The sequence below is a fragment of the Lissotriton helveticus genome, chromosome 5_1, assembly GCF_964261635.1.
Source record: "Lissotriton helveticus chromosome 5_1, aLisHel1.1, whole genome shotgun sequence".
Lineage (NCBI taxonomy): Eukaryota > Metazoa > Chordata > Amphibia > Caudata > Salamandridae > Lissotriton > Lissotriton helveticus.
The window spans coordinates 1,532,860,947-1,532,881,526 of record NC_136065.1 but is presented as its reverse complement, the minus strand read 5'-3'; the positions used below and the strand labels follow the sequence as shown (position 1 = coordinate 1,532,881,526).

Genomic DNA, 20,580 nt, shown 5'->3' with positions numbered 1-20,580 from the left:
ATGTAGACATCTCTCCTGTCTGAAAATTTCACAGCTAGAAGCTCCTCACAACGCAATGCACTGCACTGTCCCTGAGCAAGCTTTTGACAAACAAGTTCTTTTGGGAAACCTTTACGGTTTGAGCGGATAGTGCCACAAGCAACAGTGTCCACTTTGGCCAATTCCCTAAACAACCGCACACCAGTGTAGAAGTTATCTACATATAAATGATGGCCTTTGTTAAAAAATCCACGACCAAGTTCCCACACAATTTTCTCAGTCACTCCAAAAGTCGACGGACAACCAGGGGGGTTAATCCTGGATTCCTTACCGGTGTACACCCTGAAATTAGAGACATATCCAGTCTGACTGTCACACAGCATATAAAGCTTAATTCCATAGCGTGCCCTCTTACTAGGAATGTATTGCCGAAATACCAAGCGGCCCTTGAACAACAGCAAAGACTCATCCACTGCAATTTCTTTCCCAGGATAAAAGATCTCAGGAAATCGATCAACGAAATGATCAATGACAGGCCGAATCTTGAAAAGGCGGTCACAATCAGGATGATCTCGTGCCAAAGCAGAACTATTGTCAACAAAATGCATCATCCGAAGCAGAAGCAAATACCTATCACGACTCATGACTGCCGGAAATATAGCTGTTGCCATCAAGGGACTAGTAGACCAATATGAAGCCATTGATGGTTTCCTAAGCAAGCCCATCAAAAAAGTTAAACCCAAAAACTTTTTCATCTCCTTCAAATTTGTGGGAGTCCACCGGGTAGCTCTAGCGTGGGGCTTAAGGCTGGCACTGTTCACCCTCAAAAAAATTTCAGCATACAAATTAGTCAAAATCAATTGTCAAAAAGTTTTCAGTGTTCACCCTACACCCTGGAACACCAGTAAATTCAGGCAATTTCGGCTGCACCATGCGTGGTGCAACCCAGAGGTCAGAACTTTCAACGTCAAGTCTTGCAGCCGCAGGCTGCCGACCAGCTGCCTCTTGTCTCACTACACCAACTGGAAGTCTAGCAGCCCCAGGCTGCAGCCCAGATGCCTCTTGCCGCACTATTGGCACAGCAATCTCCTCCGCAACCACAGGCACTTCATCCACACCAAAAGTAGCTTCATCAGATGAAGACATGTGCAGAGAAAACTCATTACCTGAATCTTCACCTCCCACCTCTGGCTCAGAATCAGAGTCAGTCTCTGGACCATGGTCAGAGGAAGAATCAAAAAGCATTCCAACAACTTGCTGAGCAGTAATCCGGCGGCTAGCCATTATCCTTACAAATAAAGGAGTCTGCACAAACAACTCAACAACCCCAACACTGTGCAAAGTAAGTAAAAAAATGTAAGCCTTTATCACAAATATCTATATATTGAAAAAATATACAATTCACTTACAAGAGACAGCTACACTCACCAGTACCTACTCTGCAAAGACACAGCAAATAGGCAACAATATCCCACTAGAAAGAAGAAAAAAAACTTACATCTACAGAAGTACACATCAAAAACAAATGCAAAACATGTTTTACAGTCACAAAAAACAGAAACCAAACATACTCGTATTACTACACACTTTGCAAAATAAACAATTACATTACAATTATACAAAAAAAGGTCTCTTACCAAACACATGCAACTACACAAACAGCAGAACAACAGAACCACCAGTAACGGAACCGCACACTGCAACAATCTAAAGAGAAAATAAAACAATACACATTAGAAGAAACAAAAACAACACACATTACAACAGGCTATGTGACAGGGTATGTCACAAATGGGGTGTCTGTCCCCATGGGGGACAGAATATAAATCATTATAAAAGTGGGCCCCCTGGAAGCAACCCTACGGAGGGCAGAGAGGCCAAATAAAGACGCGGCAGAACATACTTTTGAAAACAAATGGGCCCAAGGAAGCAACCCTTGGCCAAGGGGTCCCTCCCTATAAAAAAAAAAACAATCCCTGGAGTCTAGTGAGCTTTTCTATCCCCCCCCCCCTGGGTCCAGAAACGGTAAAAAACAGCCGATCTGCCCCCAGGGGGGGCAGAACAGTCTAAAATATTTATATTGCCCCCTGGAAGCGACCCTTGCCCAAGGGGTCGCTTCCTTTATAAAAAACAAAACAAATCCCTGGTGTCTAGTGGGCTAATCTACCCCCTCTGGGTCCAGAAAGCGGCCGATCTGCCCCCAGTGGGGGCAGAAAGGTAAAAAAAAATGATTTAGCCCCCTGGAAGCGACCCTTGCTCAAGGGGTCGCTTCCTTCATAAAAAAAGAATAGTCCCTGATGTCTAGTGGGCTTTTCTACCCCCCTGGGTCCAAATTAGGCCCAAAAAACGGCCAAACTGCCCCCCGGGGGGGGGGGCAGAAAAGTCTAAAAATAATTATGGGCCACTAGGAAGCGACCCTTACCCAAGGGGTCGCTTCCTTTATAAATATAATAAAATCCCTGGTGTTTAGTGGGCTTTTCTGCCCCCCCCCCACCTGGGTGCAGATCGGCCAAAAAAACAGCCGATCTGCCCCAGGGGGGGCAGAAAAGTCTGAAAAATAATTTGCCCCCCTAAGGAAGCGACCCTTGCCCAAGGGGTCGCTTTCTGCACACTAACAAACAAACACAAGCAATCCCTGGTGTCTAGTGGGGCATTCCTGGTGCACGATCGCAACGCTGTGCGCGATCGTGCACCAGGAATGCCCTGCATTGGGACATCAGGGGAGAGGAAACACTGTTTCCTCCCCCCCCCGATGCCTCAAGGCACCAAGAAACGGGCCCCCGCCCCACCGGGGCACCAAGACTCACCCTTCCTGCTGGACGCGCCGGAAACAAATGGCTTCCAGCGCATCCAGCGCTTCCTGATGACGTTGGCGCGCGCTGTGCGCGCTGACGTCACCAGGAAGCGTGGGGGGGCCAGGGGGTGGCAGCAGAAAGTCTTCCGCTGCCACCCCAGGGAAAAGCACCAAGATCGATGCCCCAGGGGGGGAGCCAGGGCTGTGCTGATGACGGAGCGGTTCCGTCATCAGAACAGCCCAACCGACGCTGATGACGGAACCGCTCCTTCATCAGCGTCGAAGGGGTTAACAAACTGCGCGCAGGCACTGCAGTGGCAGGCCTGAGTTCTCTCTTTAGGGCTACTTGTGTGGGTGGCACAATTAGTGCTGCAGGCCCACTAGTAGCATTTGCATTACCAGCCCTGGCGCACATAGTGCACTTTACTATGGATTTTACTAGTAAGGCAAACATACCAATCATGGACAACCAATTATCATTGCACTTTACACAGGGAGCACTTGCACTTTGACACTGATCAGCAGTGGCAAAGTGCCCAAAGCATCTAAGTTGGCAACACCAGGTCAGAAAAAAGGTCTAGAGGGAAGGCAAAAAAAGTTTAGGGAACTTTAGCCAAAGAGGGCCAGGTCCAACATACGCTGTATAAGTGCATTGCACGGCATGGAAGACTGCATTCATTGAAGCTTGCTCCAAGGAATGTTTTTTTAATAATAGCGGGGAAATCAACAGTAAAAACCAGCCTAGGAGACCATTAAACAGTCCACAAACAGACATGGAACTGGTCCACACGCTGACCTTTCAGACTAGCCATCTCCACTGCTTGATTGCCCTATAGGCAGGGCCATACTGGCCGTAGCGGACACTGGTTGTTTTCCTGGAGGGCTGGAAGGGTGGGGGCCGGATTTGGCCAAGATTGGGCCGTTTTTAGTACAGTGCTGCAATATCGACCCCCTGTACCAAATGCAGCCGCAGTGTTTCCCACCAGCACTACCACCCCCGCCCCCGCGGCCAGTCAGACTAAATTGCCAGGGCCGGTTTGCGTTCCCAGTCCGGCCCTGCCTATAGGCTAGTTTGACTCTGCTTCCTTTCGGTCAATATGGCGACTACTGGCATGGGGCATTCCACATGGCTCACCCTTGAGTCCTACACTATTAAATCTCTGTGTTAACCCTGGCTAACCAAGTTCATGGTTTTGGCTTCCAAGTGGTATCCTACGCTGATGACACACAGATCGTCATCTCCTTTAATGAGGAGACTCGATCACTGGCTTCGTTCACTGGCAGACATCTTTAGGCACTGCATTTCCAACGCTGCCCCCCCTCCCCCCAACACCCCCCCACCCCACCCCCAACCCCCGACCCGCCAAGCCCTGAAACGAACTCCTATTTGATTTTTCAGGGCCAAATCGAACTATTTGTTCTTAAAGGGGGGGGGGATCCAAAACTGGCTAGTCGACATACATTCAATCAGATTTCTTTTTTTGTTCTCAGTAGGGACATCATATTCTGATTTTGGGTATTTGTGCTCTATAAATCTGTCATGTATTCATTCCGGAATTTCCTGATGCAGGGGCAGTTAGGGAGTCGAGGAGAGGAAGGTTAACTGGGGTGCACTTAGAATGTGGGGAACGCCCCTGGCCACATCACATTCCCCTGACTACTCCACACGGACCCCCCCCCCCCCCCTTCCCGCGCACACTCGCACACCCTCACTCACGCACACACACTCGCACTTCTCCTCAGAGTCGGCTGCACAGTAATAACACCATTTTGTATAGCAACAGTAACCCGTGGCAGTGACGTCAGTATGCTGGAACACATTTTCATCTAGGATGACCCTTTAGAGTTTCCATACTTAACGTATAATTTTTAAACAGTTGACAATCCCACATTAAATGGTTTTATTTTTATTTTTTGGAAGACTTCCTGAAAAGTGGTTCCTCCGAAACCTCCTCACTTTCCATCACTGTGAAAAGTACCGAAGTTGAAAGTCCCCGCCGTTTTTAGGGAAACTGTACCGTGAGGGAGAAAAATCGCGTGGTTTCTGTTTTTTTTTTCTTCTTCCTTTTGCTGCAGTTAACACCCTTCCGAGCTGTTTCTGAAATGACAGGGTGGATTATTTTTGCGAGTTACGTGCAGAGAGCTGGTGGTGTGCCACAAGAGGTCACGATGCTAGCAGGACACATGCTTTTTGAACAGTCATGGTGCGACCTTTAGCAACCGTAATATTTATTTTCAGTTAAATGTCATGCAATTCCCAGAACAGCAGGCATAATGGCCCAGTGGATTAAACGTCTGATGCAGAAATATGTATCTTTAACACATTTTATTCGTTTTCAATTATCTAAAGCAAGTGCATATCCCACAGATGAATATCTAATGTATATTTCTTTTGGCAACAAATATGTTAGGGTGCAAATCCAACCCTCCATCTCCACAACAGTCCTCTCCATTAGAAAGAATGAAACACCTGCAAAGCAAACAATCCACCTTGACACAAACTCAAGTTCTCCTCGGTCAAATATCGTCCTGCTAAAGTCTGTTTCATGACCCCTGGGAGGGATCTGCTTTAAGGGTGGACAACTATTTGTGCAAATAATTTATCTGCCAACTTTGCCATATGCCCATCATCCACCTTTGATCTCCATTTAACAGCCCCCCGGGTATCAAGGACAATCGTGGTCCCATCCATGGACATTCAGTTCATACATATTGTTCTCCTTTCTGAAGCATATCCTTATTTCAAATCTTCCTCTCATCATTGCTCGACATTGAATGAAACTTCTCCATCCCAAAGTGGCACCAAATGTGGCTTCCTCGCTCCGTTTTTGACCTCCAGGTGTTACAACGTGCTTTCACACTCTGCCTGTTTCATTACATCTGATCTCCAATTTGTTGGGCCCAGTCCCCCTTCTGCCTTCCATGTCATTGCTACTTGCCGTCTCGCCAATACCAAGGCACGATCAGTAAATTTGCTACTAAGCTTCGTGTTTTTGGGACAGAGAAGAAAGCCAACTCACAGGCCTCTGGTTGGATCATTCTGTATGTGACCTCATTTGAAATACGGATAATATCTCTTCAGGATGGTACCAAGACTGGGCAATCTCCGACCATAAGTTAAAATCCCAGTTCCGAGGTCCCACATCTTGGGCATGATGGGTTTGCTCCTGGGTGAAACTTACTAATCTTGCAAGGTGTGAGATAGGTTTTTTGTACAATCTTACAATGTAATATTTCAAAATAAATACAAGGAGATGACGGACCGAGCGCTGAAACTTTTCAGACACGCACCCCCCGTCACAGATCTGGGTTGAATACATCATCATTCTTTAGCTCACTTCGCCACCTCAGTTCAGACCCAGCTATACGCAAATCAGTCTTGACCCTGTGGCTCATGGGAACAGTCCAGCCCGAACTGCCAAGCCAGGTCTTCCCTGAACCGGAAACAAGCTTCCTGGGACCGTTTCAGGGTAACACCCCTCATCAGCCAGGCTAGCTTGAATCCAGTAGAAAAGTGGGCAAGGGACCCAGGTCTGGGCATACCCTGTCAACTAAGGGTGAACAAAGCAAACACAAAGAGATGATGGACGGAGTGTGAAACTTTCCAGGCACTGAGGTTCCGTGAATTCTGAACCCGTTCCATAAAGGTCATGGTTTCGTTATGAATTTGATATTAGCGAACCGTAACTAGTTAGTGCGGCAAGTATGAGTGTTTTCGTCATGTTAGACTGATGGATTCACTATGTATTTAGGGATTTCGTTCTGAACCCTTGGGTTCCATTTTGGGTATGGCAGCCCTTTTGCGGTTGCCCTCACATAGGCCGATGACTGTGGCTGAACAAGTCTTTTAAGTACATGTACACCTTAGCTCCAGTTCGTGCTGACTCCTGTTTGACCTGAGTGAACTGACCCTGTTGCCTGAAGCTGACCTTGTTAAACCAGTTCCTGCCCTTTAGCTGATCAAGATTAAGGATCAGAGCACAGGACATCATAAACTTTTATTGCACACAAATATGCCTTATCCTACTCTCACCTGTTTCTGCTCCTTTCTTTAAGGTCTATTTACGATTGGGATGTGCCCTTTTTTATTATGGGTTCGTCCGACCTGTCTAAAGAAGAATGTTGGGTTTGACCAATGATTGATCATGGGCTGGGCAACTGAAAAGTGGGTTTTACCGTCATGCGATACCTCTAGTGTGGATACATGTGATTGGACAGTTTGTAAATGTTAGGTATTTGTCTGGAATGTGATTTTTGGCATAAAAAGGGATGACTTGCTTTGTAAAATTGAGCAGTCTCCTGAGAACTCATACCGTGTTGACTTCTAGGACTTCTGTTACTGGCTGCAGCCAATAAATTCGATCTTTGACGCCACCAAGAAGTTTCCGTGTCTCTGTATTTTAAGACAGGTGATACCCGAAGACTTTGGGCGTGCTCCTGGCGCCGCCGGGTCTTAAATAACCCGGTTCTTCAGTTGGCGCCCAACGTGGGGCGACTTCTTCGGTACCGGTCCAAGCCTGAAGATCGTGATTAGCTTCGTGAGGAAATTCTGGAGGATGGCCACCACTTCATCGACCCCGGCATGCCGAATGTGGACTGAAGGTCTTTTCTGCGAGGCTTCCCGCTTTCCTGATGGCTACGAAGGACTGCTGCCCTGACTGTCGCCCTGTCTTGGACCCATTTGTGATGCTTTGTACGGCGAGACGATAGACTGATCTTCTGGTGGCGTGACTGATACCTCAGTTAAGTATAAGTGGGTCGCTCCCAGTCCTTAGTTTTTGGTCCTTTGGTTCTTAGTTTGTTTGGTCCTTAGTTTTGATTTGAAAATTGCAATTTCCAAAGCCGAGGGTCTTGTATATTTACGAGTGTATCGGTAGAGATAATCCCTTGAAGTTTGAAGCTCGATTAGTGAGCGGAGATGCCTAATCGTAGCAAATTTGGTACTTGGTTTGGTTGTGGTTGCAACAGGGATTCCCGATTGGAGGATTCGTGTTTGATACCTCCGGTTGGAACTCCGACTTATAAGCTCTATTCTAAACACGGCGTGGGCCCCATTACGTTTAATGAAGTATGGGTCCGCTACACTATGAAAGATGGGATTTTACGATGGCCCCAACATGGTAGTTTTGATACTGAGATTTTAGACAATTTAGAAACTAAATTATTTAAAAAGAAAGCCCGGACGGCAATGTTTGATTCCTTTCGCCTTTGGCGTAAAGAAGCCAGACAACGAGAAATAAAACAAGCTAAAAGAGATAAGAGAGAAAAGGGGTTGTCGATAAGGCAAGCTGCTAGGCAGTTTAAGGAAAACGAAGAAGATAAATCAATTGAGGTGTCAGATAGGCAACGTTGCATGGCCATAGATAAATGTTATCCGGCCTTGCCGTCTTTTCCTCCGAAAGCGATTGAAGATCTTGAGAAAGATCCTTTGATGTCTCATTTACTGAGATTACCACCTCCTTATGTGCAGGGTACTACTGCACCTCCATTACCACTGGTTGTTCCACCCTTTGTTGTTCAACCTCCTGCTGTTGCTCAGCCACCTGGTACTCCACAGGTGGTTTTACCTCCTCCTGTGCAACCCGCTCTAGGGTCGCCAGCTTTGCTACCAGCTTTGCCTCAAACTCCTTTGCCTTCCACTTCTGCATCTGAGAATCCTACTGTTCTTATTCCTACACCTTCTTTGCCTCAAAACACTTATTCTCCTGTTCTTATGACTGCTTCTTCTCCTTCTGTTTGAAAACAAATGACAGAAACTGTTTCTAGTTTATTGTCTCCATTGTTTGAGTCACTGAATATGACCCCTGTTTCGGAACGTAAACAGAGTCGTACGGAAGGAACGGGCTGTGTTGGATTTGTTGGCTCGTAAATGGATTATAAATGCCTCAAGGTATAGTTTGCCAGCGGTTATGGATGTTTTATTTCAGTGGGAACCGCCTAAGCAGAGGTATGTTTTTAATATGATGTGTATGTTTCTGCGTCAGGAATGGGAAGATAATGATTTGGGTTTGATCCCGCAGGAACTACTTGATGTTCAATCGGATTTTGCTAAAGGGATGATAGTGGAATCTGATATTACAGATGCCGTAGAGACTATACTAGCTTTCAGATCTAGCCTTCCGCCTCAGACATTGCACAAACCTGATTCCTCTGTTAGGAGAAAAGCGAGACAGTATCCCATGAGAGAAGTTCCCCCAGTTTGGAAGGAAGGGGACCCAAACGCTAATCCAGCTATTCTGCCTCATTTTCAGCGAGTATGGGTACATGTTCCTTGGAAGAGAGCAGAGGTCTTGGCTCTTAAGCAGACCTTACCTGATCCCCGTAAGAATCCTGCTGGCTATTACAAAGAATTGTCCCAGACAGTTGACGCATGCATCATGAATTTGGCAGACATAGATATGCTGTTGGGTAATGTAGTACCTCAACCTCTATGGGCAAAGATTCGTCATGAGAATCATGTGGTAGAATTAGGAGATACTTGGGCGAATAATATTGCTGCGGATGGTAGACAACAGGGAGGTGCTAAACCTGAACCTTTGGTTACGGAATTACCAGGTAGAATTAATAATTTAATGAAGACGATGAGGCCAGCGTTACGAGTAAATTGGGACAAGTTAGCAGCATGTAAGCAGAAGAAGGACGAAAGTGTATCTGATTTCTTCACTAGATTTGAAGAAACATTTATAGATCATAGTGGCCAGGATATGAGCACGGAAGGTGGGCAAAGATTGTTCGTAGATAAGTTTGTCTTTAACTTACTTCCCGAACTGTGTAATAAGTTGAAAGATTCTGTGAGTTCTTGGGCTGTTTCCTCGTCGGCCCAGATATTAGCGACTGCACAGTACTATGAGAATAGGGACAAGGACGAGAAAGAAAGAGTAGAGAAAAAGACCAAAGACTTAAAGACAAAGGTTCTTTTGCAGCAGGTGTATCCGCCTCGCTCGAATCAGCAAGAATCACAGAAACGCCCACAGTTTCAGCAATCTCCCCCATTTCAGAGACCGCCACAGAACGCTCTGTATTTTCCTCCAAGACCACCCTTGGGTTTAAATCAGTGTGCGTATTGTAGGGAGGAAGGCCATTATAAAAATGAGTGCCCTGTGTTGCGACAGCGCGCGAGTGGTATGACGGCCCGAGAGGCCGTGGTGGTTTTCAGCAAGTGTCTAGGGGTAGAGGATGTGGTGCGTTTCCTCAGAACGAATGTTCCTTTCCCCCGCAGAATTCTATGAATTGTTTTGATCAACAGAAAATTGCATCTGGTCAGTCGACTCAGTACTATGCTGATGACTATTATGTTGAGAGTGAGAATGCTGATTATAATGACTGCTAGGACAGCCATGGACAAAGAGAGGGAGTAGTGTCGGTTCCAGTAGATCAGAGTGGGCCTTATGTTGCAGTAGCCACATCGGGTGTGGTAGAGCCTTTTCTTTTGGATACTGGTGCAGCGAAGAGTTCTATCATGCACTCTAAACTCCCTGGCCCACCTTTGTCTGGCTTAACTAATGTTTCAGTAGGATTCTCTGGCGCCCCAGGTCGTAACCAGTTTCTAGTCCCTTGTCTCTTTCTATAGGGCCTTGTGAATTGGAAGCACCTCTCATTTTAACGACAGGTTGTGGTGAGAATTTGTTGGGTTTGAAATTGTTGAAAAGATTGCATGCAACATTACGTTGTTCTCCTGCGGGAGTACAGCTTACATTGGGTAAGAAAGTGATCTCTCCGATGTATTTGTCTAAAGATCGGCTTCCACCGGAATTGCGTTCTCTCCCTGATACTCTTTGGGCTACTGGTCCTAATGATGTGGGTGTTTTGGAGATTCCACCTTATGTTGTAACGCTTAAAGCGAATGTTAAAATGCCGCGTATTCCCCAATATCAGATTTCTAGCGATGGTGAAAGAGCGCTTTTAGCGATCATCTATGATTTGATTGAGAAAGATGTGATTGAAGAAACGAGAGGTAATGTGTGTAACAGTCCTGTTTTGCCTGTCCTGAAACGCACTGACTCTTCTCAGCCACCTGTTTACAGGTTTGTGATCGATCTTAGAGAGGTTAACAAGATTGTCGTGCCACAGTTTCCAGTTGTTCCGGATATTACTGCTTTGTTGACTTTGATTCCTGCTTCAGCAGCCTGGTTTTCTGTCATAGACTTGAAAAATGCTTTCTTCAGTATTCCAATTGCTGAGGAGAGTAGAGATATTTTTGGCTTCTCTTTAGGAGGCCGAAGCTTCCGGTTTAAGAGAGCTCCCCAAGGCTATTGTGAAAGTCCTTCTATCTATAGTCAGGCTTTGAAAACTCAACTTGATACTCTTGTGTTGCCTGCTGGTGCTGCTCTTATTCAGTATGTGGATGATCTGTTAGTGGCCGCTGATGATGAGAAAACTTGTAAAGAAGCTACTCTTTCTTTGTTGCGACATTTGTCGGACTTGCATCATAAAGTGTCACCTTCTAAGTTGCAGTATTGTCGCCAAGAAGTGACCTACTTAGGTCATCTCTTGTCGAAGGAGGGAAGAAGGTTGACCCCAGAACGAATTCAAGCGATTGCTCGAATGACTGTGCCAAGCACACAGAGAGAAGTGCGTGCTTTCTTGGGTATCACGTCGTATTGTAGACAGTGGATTCCAAATTTCTCTCTATTGGCGAAACCTCTGTTGGCTTTGACTTGTAAAGATACACCGAATCCTCTTCCGTGGTCTGACGATTGTCAGAAAAGTTTTTCTGAGTTGCGTGATGCATTGTGTTCTGCTCCTGTGTTGGGTACTCCAGACTATAGCAAGCCTTTCACGTTGTATGTTCACGAGAGAGACGGATGTGCGTTGTCAGTCTTTTTTTTATTTTATTTTTTTTATTAAACCTTTATTTGTACAGAAAGGATATACAAATCTGGGCCTACAACCAGTCCGGCCGGCCACGACACGATAGAGCAATCCAGAAATCCAGAAGGAAAATATACAGAATCAATCGTAATGGAGCGCAATCAATACAGCCCAAAAAAGGGGAGGAGGGAGGGGGGAGGCTCTGGACGGCCCGTAGACAGGAACAAAGAAGGTTAATTTTTATAATATTACGATAAGGAGTATAACAGGCTCGGTTACAGCATAAATGAATCCGGGTTCCCAAAGCAAACCAGTGGCTACAAGAAGGCTAAAGGGCAGCAATGCGGAGGAGTGTCACTACAGTATACATCAATATGAAAACAGATGCGGTTAACACAAATCAATATTCAATTAGACTCATCTTATGCACATCCACCACCCAGTAGTACATCGGAAACAGAACAAAGGAACCGGAATATTGACATCACTAGAACTAACCCGTCATACTAACCTATGGGAGAGAAAAAAGGAGAAGGGGAGGGGAAGGAAGAGGGGAAAAAGAAAAATACAGATTGAAAGAGAAGACCGCCGCTCCGATACAAGCACCCCGTAGCAAGGATACATAAAAGATCAGGATTATTAGCAACGAGGAGAGGATGGGAGTCGCAATTGAAATGCAGCATAGCCACAAGAAGGAGAGCAGCGATGGTACAGACCCCACCCCAATCATACCATGGGAGGCAGGGACAGACGCGGCGCTCCTATAAGAGACACAAAAGGGCCATAGAACTAAGGAAAATAAAACAGCAGATAAGACCCATCCCACCCATCCCACCCAGCACCCCTGCAGAAGGCTACGGCCTACCCCCCCAGCAGCGTGCCTGTCGCCCTAAATCAGAACCCGAAATGTAGTAGAGACGAGAGAGAGAAGAGGAATGAAGACAAAAAGAAGGACATGAAGACAGAAAGAAGTAGGAGGGAGGAGTGAAGGAGCAGAGACAAAACGGTCGGCCTCAGCCCTCCGCCCAACCATACAATCGTAATACCTTTAAACGAAAACGACACAATCTCGAGCGTCATAAAACTTACAAGGGGGTCACCCACAGCACTATGTATACTGGCAACTGCGCCACAGATCTGTACACCAGCAATCCACCGGGAGCTATGTATCTCACCCCAGGCCTTTCTTAGCCACAATTACCACCCACCACAGGACAGCGGGAAGTGAGTAACTCGGTGCGGGGCAATCACACGAATGAAAAAGATTCCGATAAAAACGTGGGCCAGGGAGGTCAATCCATAGGCAAGAGAACAGAAGTCCGGGTATGCAGTTCAAGTGTCCCAACAATGTTAACAAGGGCAGTAAAAGACAGGAGTTCAGTCTCGCCGTCCGGGAAAGCGGGGATTCCCCTGCAGTACAAAGACACGACCTCCTCAAGGCAAAGATATGCAGCAGTCCACCATGCTCCTCGGGCACTCGGGTAGGATCGGGCCCCAGCACGATATCCAAGTCCCCAAACACCAAACATTGAAGCGCAGGAGGTTCCAAAGCCACTTGCTTGCAGACCTGTCGACGGACAGCGGTAGCAACCCTCGTCGCGACCGAGGGGGGCGAGGCAGTGGCATCACCGAGACGAGAGGGGACCATGAAGAACCGTCCATCTAAGATGGCGGCGGACCGCACCGATCCCTCAGGGTCACTGGGGGCCAAGGCCGCATGCAAGGATCGTAATGCGTCAAGAACATCGCCAATTGTAGGCTCCCGCACACATGTCCAGGCCCCCGTGTAGTCCAGCAACCCAAGTCCGCCGTCTTGAAGATATCCACGGTCTAGTTTGACGGCCGCCATTTTGTAGATTCAGCCCCGTCGCCACTCTCCGCGACTCTCGGATCAGGCCCACAGATGCGGACCCCCTCAGGTACTAAGGGGGTCCCGCTAATGGCAGCCTTGGTGCAGAAAGGAGAGCCGCCAAAGTCGGGGGTCCGCCTGTACTATCGCTGGCGTGTCTGATGAACAGAGCCCGGGCGCGGGGCTCCAGGATGGGTGGACGGAGCAGCGGCGGGGGGACCCCTTCACACGATCAGTCCTCGGAGCACCGCGCCCCGCACCAGCCTCACGGTCGCCAAGGCAAGCCCGGATCAGGACCACCGGGATGCTCGCACAACGGCCTCTCGCCAGTGGCCCACTCCCTCGGCCGGGGCCGACGTTTACATCAACGCCAGGCTGGGCCCAATAGGCGAGGCCCCGGTCTCAGAGTCACGGAGGCCCCGGTCCCTTCGGGGGCACAACTTCGGAACCGCGGCACGCAGGAGCCTCCAGGTCAGACGGTGAGTAGGAGCAACACGTTACGTTTCTGTTTCTTCTCGAGTGTGTCGTCTCGGGGCAGGATATGCATCAGGATATGCGAGTCAGGCCGGAAGGCTGACGGAGCCGAGCTACAAAGCGACCATTACGATCGCGAGCTTGGCTCCTCCCCCTGCGTTGTCAGTCTTGACACAATCTTTTGGGGACAAGCAGCGTCCATGCGCGTATTTTTCATCAACTTTAGATTCGGTAGCTAGAGCGTTGCCGAGTTGCTTGAGAGCTACAGCGGCAGCGGCTGTTTCTATCCGACAGTCTGCTGGACTGGTGATGGATAATACGTTGATTGTGATGGTTCCACATGCAGTGGATACTTTATTAAATCGGACAAAAACTCAACACCTTACTAGTGCAAGGTTGTCGGGTTATGAGTTGACACTTTTGGCTAGTCATGTGCATATTAAGCGATGCAATGTATTAAATCCAGCAACATTGTTGCCGACGTCTGTGGATACAGATGGTCAGGAACAGCACGATTGTTTTCTGAGGACGGAAGAGGAGACGAAGGGTAGGATCGATTTAAAAGATTCTCCTCTTCCGGATCCTGATGGTACGTTATGGGTTGATGGTTCATGCTACAAGCTTCAGAATGGTGACACGACTGCAGGATATGCCGTGACAACATTAAGTACAGTTGTTGAAACTGCACGAGTGAGCTATAATTCAGCACAAGCAGCGGAATTGATTGCATTGACGAGAGCGTGTGTTTTGTCTGAAGGAAAGAGAGTGAATGTGTATACCGATAGCCAGTATGCGTTTGGTGTTGCCCATAGTTTCGGACATTTGTGGAAAGAAAGGGGATTCCTCACATCCCATGGGACTAAGATTCAGCATGGACAGTTGGTGAATGAACTTCTCGAGTCACTTACTTTGCCGAAGCAAGTTGCGATTGTGAAGTGTAGTGCTCATCGGAAGGTTACGGATGATGTTGGCCGTGGTAATGCGTTTGCGGATGAAGTTGCGAAAGACACAGCAAGAAATCTGATGAGTCGAATGTATGTGGCAGGCCCTGCGAGATGGATTGGTGATGTTGGAATGTGCGAAGATACGATTGAGAGTGTGAAATCGATACAGGCTGAAGCTACTGAAAGTGAGAAGAATGTTTGGAGAGAAACTACGGGTAGATTGGATTCGACTGGTTGTTGGGTTGAATTGTCAGAACACCAAAGATGGATGTTGCCAGATGCGTACGTGCTTGCAGTGGTTACTATGGCACATGGTTTGTCTCACATCAGTGTGAAAGGGATTTGTAAGTTGTTGGCTCCAGTATGGCAGAATGCTGGAATTCCCAAGTGTGCGGAGAATGTGGTCAAGAATTGCATGGTGTGTTTAATGTATAATCCTGGCAAGGGAACCCCAACTCCAGCTGGTCATTTTGCGCCTCCAACGTATCCGTTTGAGGTTTTGCAATTAGATTTTATTCACATGGAAGAATGCAACAACCTGAAATACGTATTCGTGGTTGTTTGTGCCTTTTCGAGATGGGTAGAAGCATATCCCCTAAAAGATAATACTGCCTTGTCCACAGCTAAAGCCCTTGTTAAGGAGTTTTTCCCTAGGTATGGTTTGCCGAGAATGGTCTGGAGTGACAATGGGAGTGAATTTGTGGGTCAAGTGATGAAGAGAGTGTGTGATGGTTTAGGAATTCGACAGAAGTTTCACGCTGCAAATCATCCCCAATCAGCTGGTTTAGTGGAGTCCTATAATGGCACTCTTAAGCTAAAATTGGCCAAGGTACAGGCAAGCTCTGGTCTTAAATGGCCTGATGCTTTGCCATTAGCACTTTTGTCAACTAGGATGACTGTACAGTCTCGAGTGGGACTTAGTCCATACGAGATTGTTTTTGGTCGCCCGGCAAACATATGGGGAGTGCCGAGGCCGACAAAATTCAGCGAGATTGAACACCCTGTATTGCTTGACTATCTGTATGATTTGACGGCTAAATTGCGTGTCTTACACCAACAGGTTCATGATACATTGCCTCAGGCTTCTGAAGATTCAGGACACGCTATCGATCCTGGCTCCTGGGTCTTGGTGAAGAATTTCCAGCGGACAAAGAACGATCAGCCCCGCTGGACCGGACCCTACTTGGTGCTATTATCTACGCGATCTGCAGTGCGAGTGCAAGGAAAGAAAAACTGGATCCACGGCGTACATTGTAAGAGGGCTCCTTTGCCTCTGCCGTACGACCGGTGGGTCCAGGAGGGTATTCCTGATTCAGAAACTGACACCGTGCCTCGTTTTCTGCCTTTTAGCGATGCGCGTTTAATTGGGACAAGTTCTGAGTGTGAAAGCGACGATCTTCTGCAAGAAGCTGTGCCACCGTCAGTTCGACTGGACACTACTGAGCCTGAACTTTTGTTTCGTGATCAGACATTGCCTGGTAAAGGCCGTTATAATTTGCGACCAAGAGTCGTGGGACTAATAAAGTAAAAATTCCTTTCTTTGCTACTTGTGAAAATTCAGCTCTCCCATCTGAGAAACTGTTTTGACCGATTTTTGTTTTTCGAACCGCCATCCGGGTTCAGCTGTAAGGTCGCGGTGTAAAGACTTGGGAGTGCAAGCGAAGACACAAGGTCGAGGTTCTGGTTGGTCCTAGGGCGTTCCCTGGACTGACAGACGCATTCCTTAGCACGGAAGAACCAACCGCCGCGAACAGCACGGTTAGAGGATGGAGTTTTTCGAGAAGGAGAGACCTGTTAAAGAAATGAGTTTTAAGAGCAAAATGTGTCAAATTATGAGTAGAAAGTGTTTCCTAATATTATGTCTTCTTATGTTACTTAGCTTGATGATGTTTTTGATGGGATATATTATATTCTCTTTTCAAGTGACGTTTGCACCCACTACACAACCCATACCTTCTTCTACTGTTTCTTCGCATTCTTTTCATCCTCTGCCTGAACATGAATCCGTTAGAAGATTGGAATTCGTTAATAACTCCTTTGTTCAGCTTCTGCACCAACACCAGCTAGTAGTGAACACGACTAACTGTTGGGTGTGTGGCCTTATGCCTCATGCTACTGATAAAGGTATTCCTTATCTGGTCCTGCCATTCAGCTATAATGGTTCTGTGTGGGCATACAGAACGATGTTCATCTATGCTCGTGAAGTCTATCCTGTACGTTCTGTGAAAGACAATCCAAAGAATAGTGCTCTAGTTAAGGGAATAGTCGATATGATAAGAGGAGTTAGTTCCTATGAGACAATCCCAAGAGATGAGACACTAGCGTATATTGGATGGAACGTGACTGGATATGGAGTTAGTCTGAGTGAGAACCAGCGAGCGAAAAGATCCTCTCTGATTTGGATCGTACCCCATCAGGGTCATCTTTGTCTGCAAGGTAATGGCAAGAATCCGAGAGCTGAGTTAGGGAAGAGTATCTGCACTGAGACGTATGTTTTTGCGTCCCAGACTTCCCCATCGTTTCTAGCAGCTAAGGGTACCTATTTTGTCTGTTACGATAGAGCGTACACATGGTTGCCCCCTGATTTCTCGGGCACATGTTTTGTTTCGTTCCTGTTGCCTCCTACATTTACAGCTGTGGCAGATTACCACAAGACAAGAGTTGTTAGAGGTGTCTTCAGTAAGGAAGATACTGCAAGACAAGAATTAGGAGATTTTTTGAAGGGTTTTCTGCCGTTTTGGGGACCTATGGTTAACAGCAGGAACATACGGCAATTGACGAGAGTGGTTGAGTCCACCCTAGTTGAAACTGCCGGTGCCCTTAGTAACTTGACTGCTGAGCTCCAGTCGGATCGCCTTATGACTCTCCAGAACAGAGTTACGTTAGATGTCATACTTGCAGATCGAGGTGGGGTATGTAAAGTGATCCAATCGAGCTGCTGCGTTTTCATACCAGACAATGCTCCTACGGTATACCAGGCCATTTCTAAGTTACATAAGATCTCTGAGTCTATAAATGTGGATAAAGGAGATTGTTTGTTGATTGGATGGTTTTGGGAACTGTTATCGACCTGGGGATGGAAGATTCTGATGATCATTGGGATGGCTTTAGCGATTCTTTTCCTGTTCTGTCTTTGTGTGCAGTGCGCTCCTGCTATATGTGGCCTCTGTGCTACTACGTGTGCAAGGAGACCTGTCCCAAGAGAGGTACTAAGTAATAGGATTATGCTCCAGCAACATCTTGATGATCCGATGAATATAGACCTGGATTCAGATTGACGTGAGTTTAGGTTATTGCCTATGTAAGGGCAAAAGGAGGGGCTGAGGTTCCGTGAATTCTGAACCCGTTCCATAAAGGTCATGGTTTCGTTATGAATTTGATATTAGCGAACCGTAACTAGTTAGTGCGGCAAGTATGAGTGTTTTCGTCATGTTAGACTGATGGATTCACTACGTATTTAGGGATTTCGTTCTGAACCCTTGGGTTCCATTTTGTGTATGGGAGCCATTTTTGTGGTTGCCCTCACATAGGCCGATGACTGTGGCTGAACAAGTCTTTTAAGTACATGTACACCTTAGCTCCAGTTCGTGCTGACTCCTGTTTGACCTGAGTGAACGGACCCTGTTGCCTGAAGCTGACCTTGTTAAACCAGTTCCTGCCCTTTAGCTGATCAAGATTAAGGATCAGAGCACAGGACATCATAAACTTTTATTGCACACAAATATGCCTTATCCTACTCTCACCTGTTTCTGCTCCTTTCTTTATGGTCTATTTACGATTGGGATGTGCCCTTTTTTATTATGGGTTCGTCCGACCTGTCTAAAGAAGAATGTTGGGTTTGACCAATGATTGATCATGGGCTGGGCAACTGAAAAGTGGGTTTTACCGTCATGCGATACCTCTGGTGTGGATACATGTGATTGGACAGTTTGTAAATGTTAGGTATTTGTCGGGAATGTGATTTTTGGCATAAAAAGGGATGACTTGCTTTGTAAAATTGAGCAGTCTCCTGAGAACTCATACCGTGTTGACTTCTAGGACTTCTGTTACTGGCTGCAGCCAATAAATTCGATCTTTGACGCCACCAAGAAGTTTCTGTGTCTCTGTATTCTAAGACAGGTGATACCCGAAGACTTTGGGCGTGCCCCTGGCGCCGCCGGGTCTTAAATAACCCGGTCCTTCAGCGCTCACTTCCAGTCACAGATCTGGGTTGAATCCATCATTGTTCTTTAGCTCACTTCGCCACCCCAGTTCAGACACAGCTATATGCAAATCAGTCTTGACCCTGTGCCTCATGGGAACATTCCAGCCCAAACTGCCAAGCCAGGTCTTCCCTAAACCAGAAACAAGCATTCTGGGACCTGTTTCTGGGTAACACCCTTCATCAGCCAGGCCAGTTTGAATCCAGTGGCAAAGTGAGCTAGGGGACACGTCTGGGCATACCCTACCATAATTCAAAATAAGCATCAATGGAGAATCTCTGAGTGCTTTTTTCCGTCCTATGAGCATTTCGACGAATCGAGGAATATCCAGTATCATATCAACATTGTTTTCTTCTCTTGTTCCATCGTGCATATCATTTGCAGACCTCTGAGTAGGTGGCTCCACTGCGCCATTTTCTCATATTGATTTTAGTGTCTTAGTTAATGATGCACAGCCTAGAACTGGTCCGAGCAGGGCCGGACTGAGAACCAAAACCGGTCCTTGGCAAAGTGCTCGGCCGGCCCCCTGGGGGTGCGACCGAGCTCTTTGCCGGGGTCGGTTTTCGGCCGATTTTGTTACAGGGCCGATTTTGCAGCTATGCTGCAAAAACGGCCCTGTAACAAAAACGGCCCCCAGGGCCCAAAACCGGCCCCCACCCTTGCGGCGCACCGGGGGATTGCCCAGTGTCGGGGATCCCCTAGTAGGGGGGGCCAATGTTCCACAGAAGCGAAGATGAAAATCCTCAACACGTCCAAAAAGCAGCGACAAGAGTGGGGTAGTATACACACTCAAAGCCAGCTGCTCCCAAAAAGTGTGGGGGGAATAATCCAAGGAGTGTACCACCACTCTCCCCAGCTGGATGAAGCTGCTGCAGACTCGGCGACAGGGGTAAGGCTGCAAGAAATACACAGTGCTTCTAAACTACCATAAAACAAAAAAAAAAGACTATATACATGTGTTCAACATGAAGTTGCACTTACCCCACAATTGTGAGAGTCAGACCTTGAATGAAGTAGTACCAGGAAACTCCAATGAGGAGAAACGCCAGGGAGGATAGATACCCTGACAGCAGCAAAGGACCAACAAAGACAAGAGGTAACAGGAAAAACGTGGGTAGGATAGGAGTTTCACCCGGCCTCAAAGAGAACTGAAGCGGAGCAAACACTCACTATCAGTGGTATTCCTACCGCCTCATAAACTAAAGACAGAGCGGGAAAGAAACGCACTTCACACAGGATGAGAAAACCTCTTCCGGCTCTTAAGCTAAAGACAGAGCGGAACGGGCTTCCACATAACACAAACAATGAAAATAATCTCTGTCCAAATCTTAACTAAAGACGGAGTGGTACGGGCTCACATGAGACAGAGGGTTACGGACTCGCACAAGACAGAATGGTAAATGAAAGCGCTGTCCGGTTCTTAACCAGAAGACGGAGCGGAACAAGCGCCCCCAACAAAACAAATACACGATGGGAGAACTCTCACACAAACACCGTGAAATACCGGGTAAAGTCGGGATGAGGCGT

The 20,580-nt window shown here is 47.1% G+C and overlaps 1 long non-coding RNA gene across 1 annotated transcript in view; it reads right to left on the bottom strand.

Moving 5' to 3' along the window:
• Window positions 1-4,715: 4,715 nt before the first annotated feature.
• Window positions 4,716-20,580, bottom strand: part of LOC144755537 (uncharacterized) — a 338,243-nt gene continuing 322,378 nt past the window's right edge. Inside the window, exon 4 of the long non-coding RNA XR_013594929.1 lies at window positions 4,716-4,871. This is a non-coding gene — a long non-coding RNA (uncharacterized LOC144755537). The remainder of the gene's footprint in view (window positions 4,872-20,580) is intronic.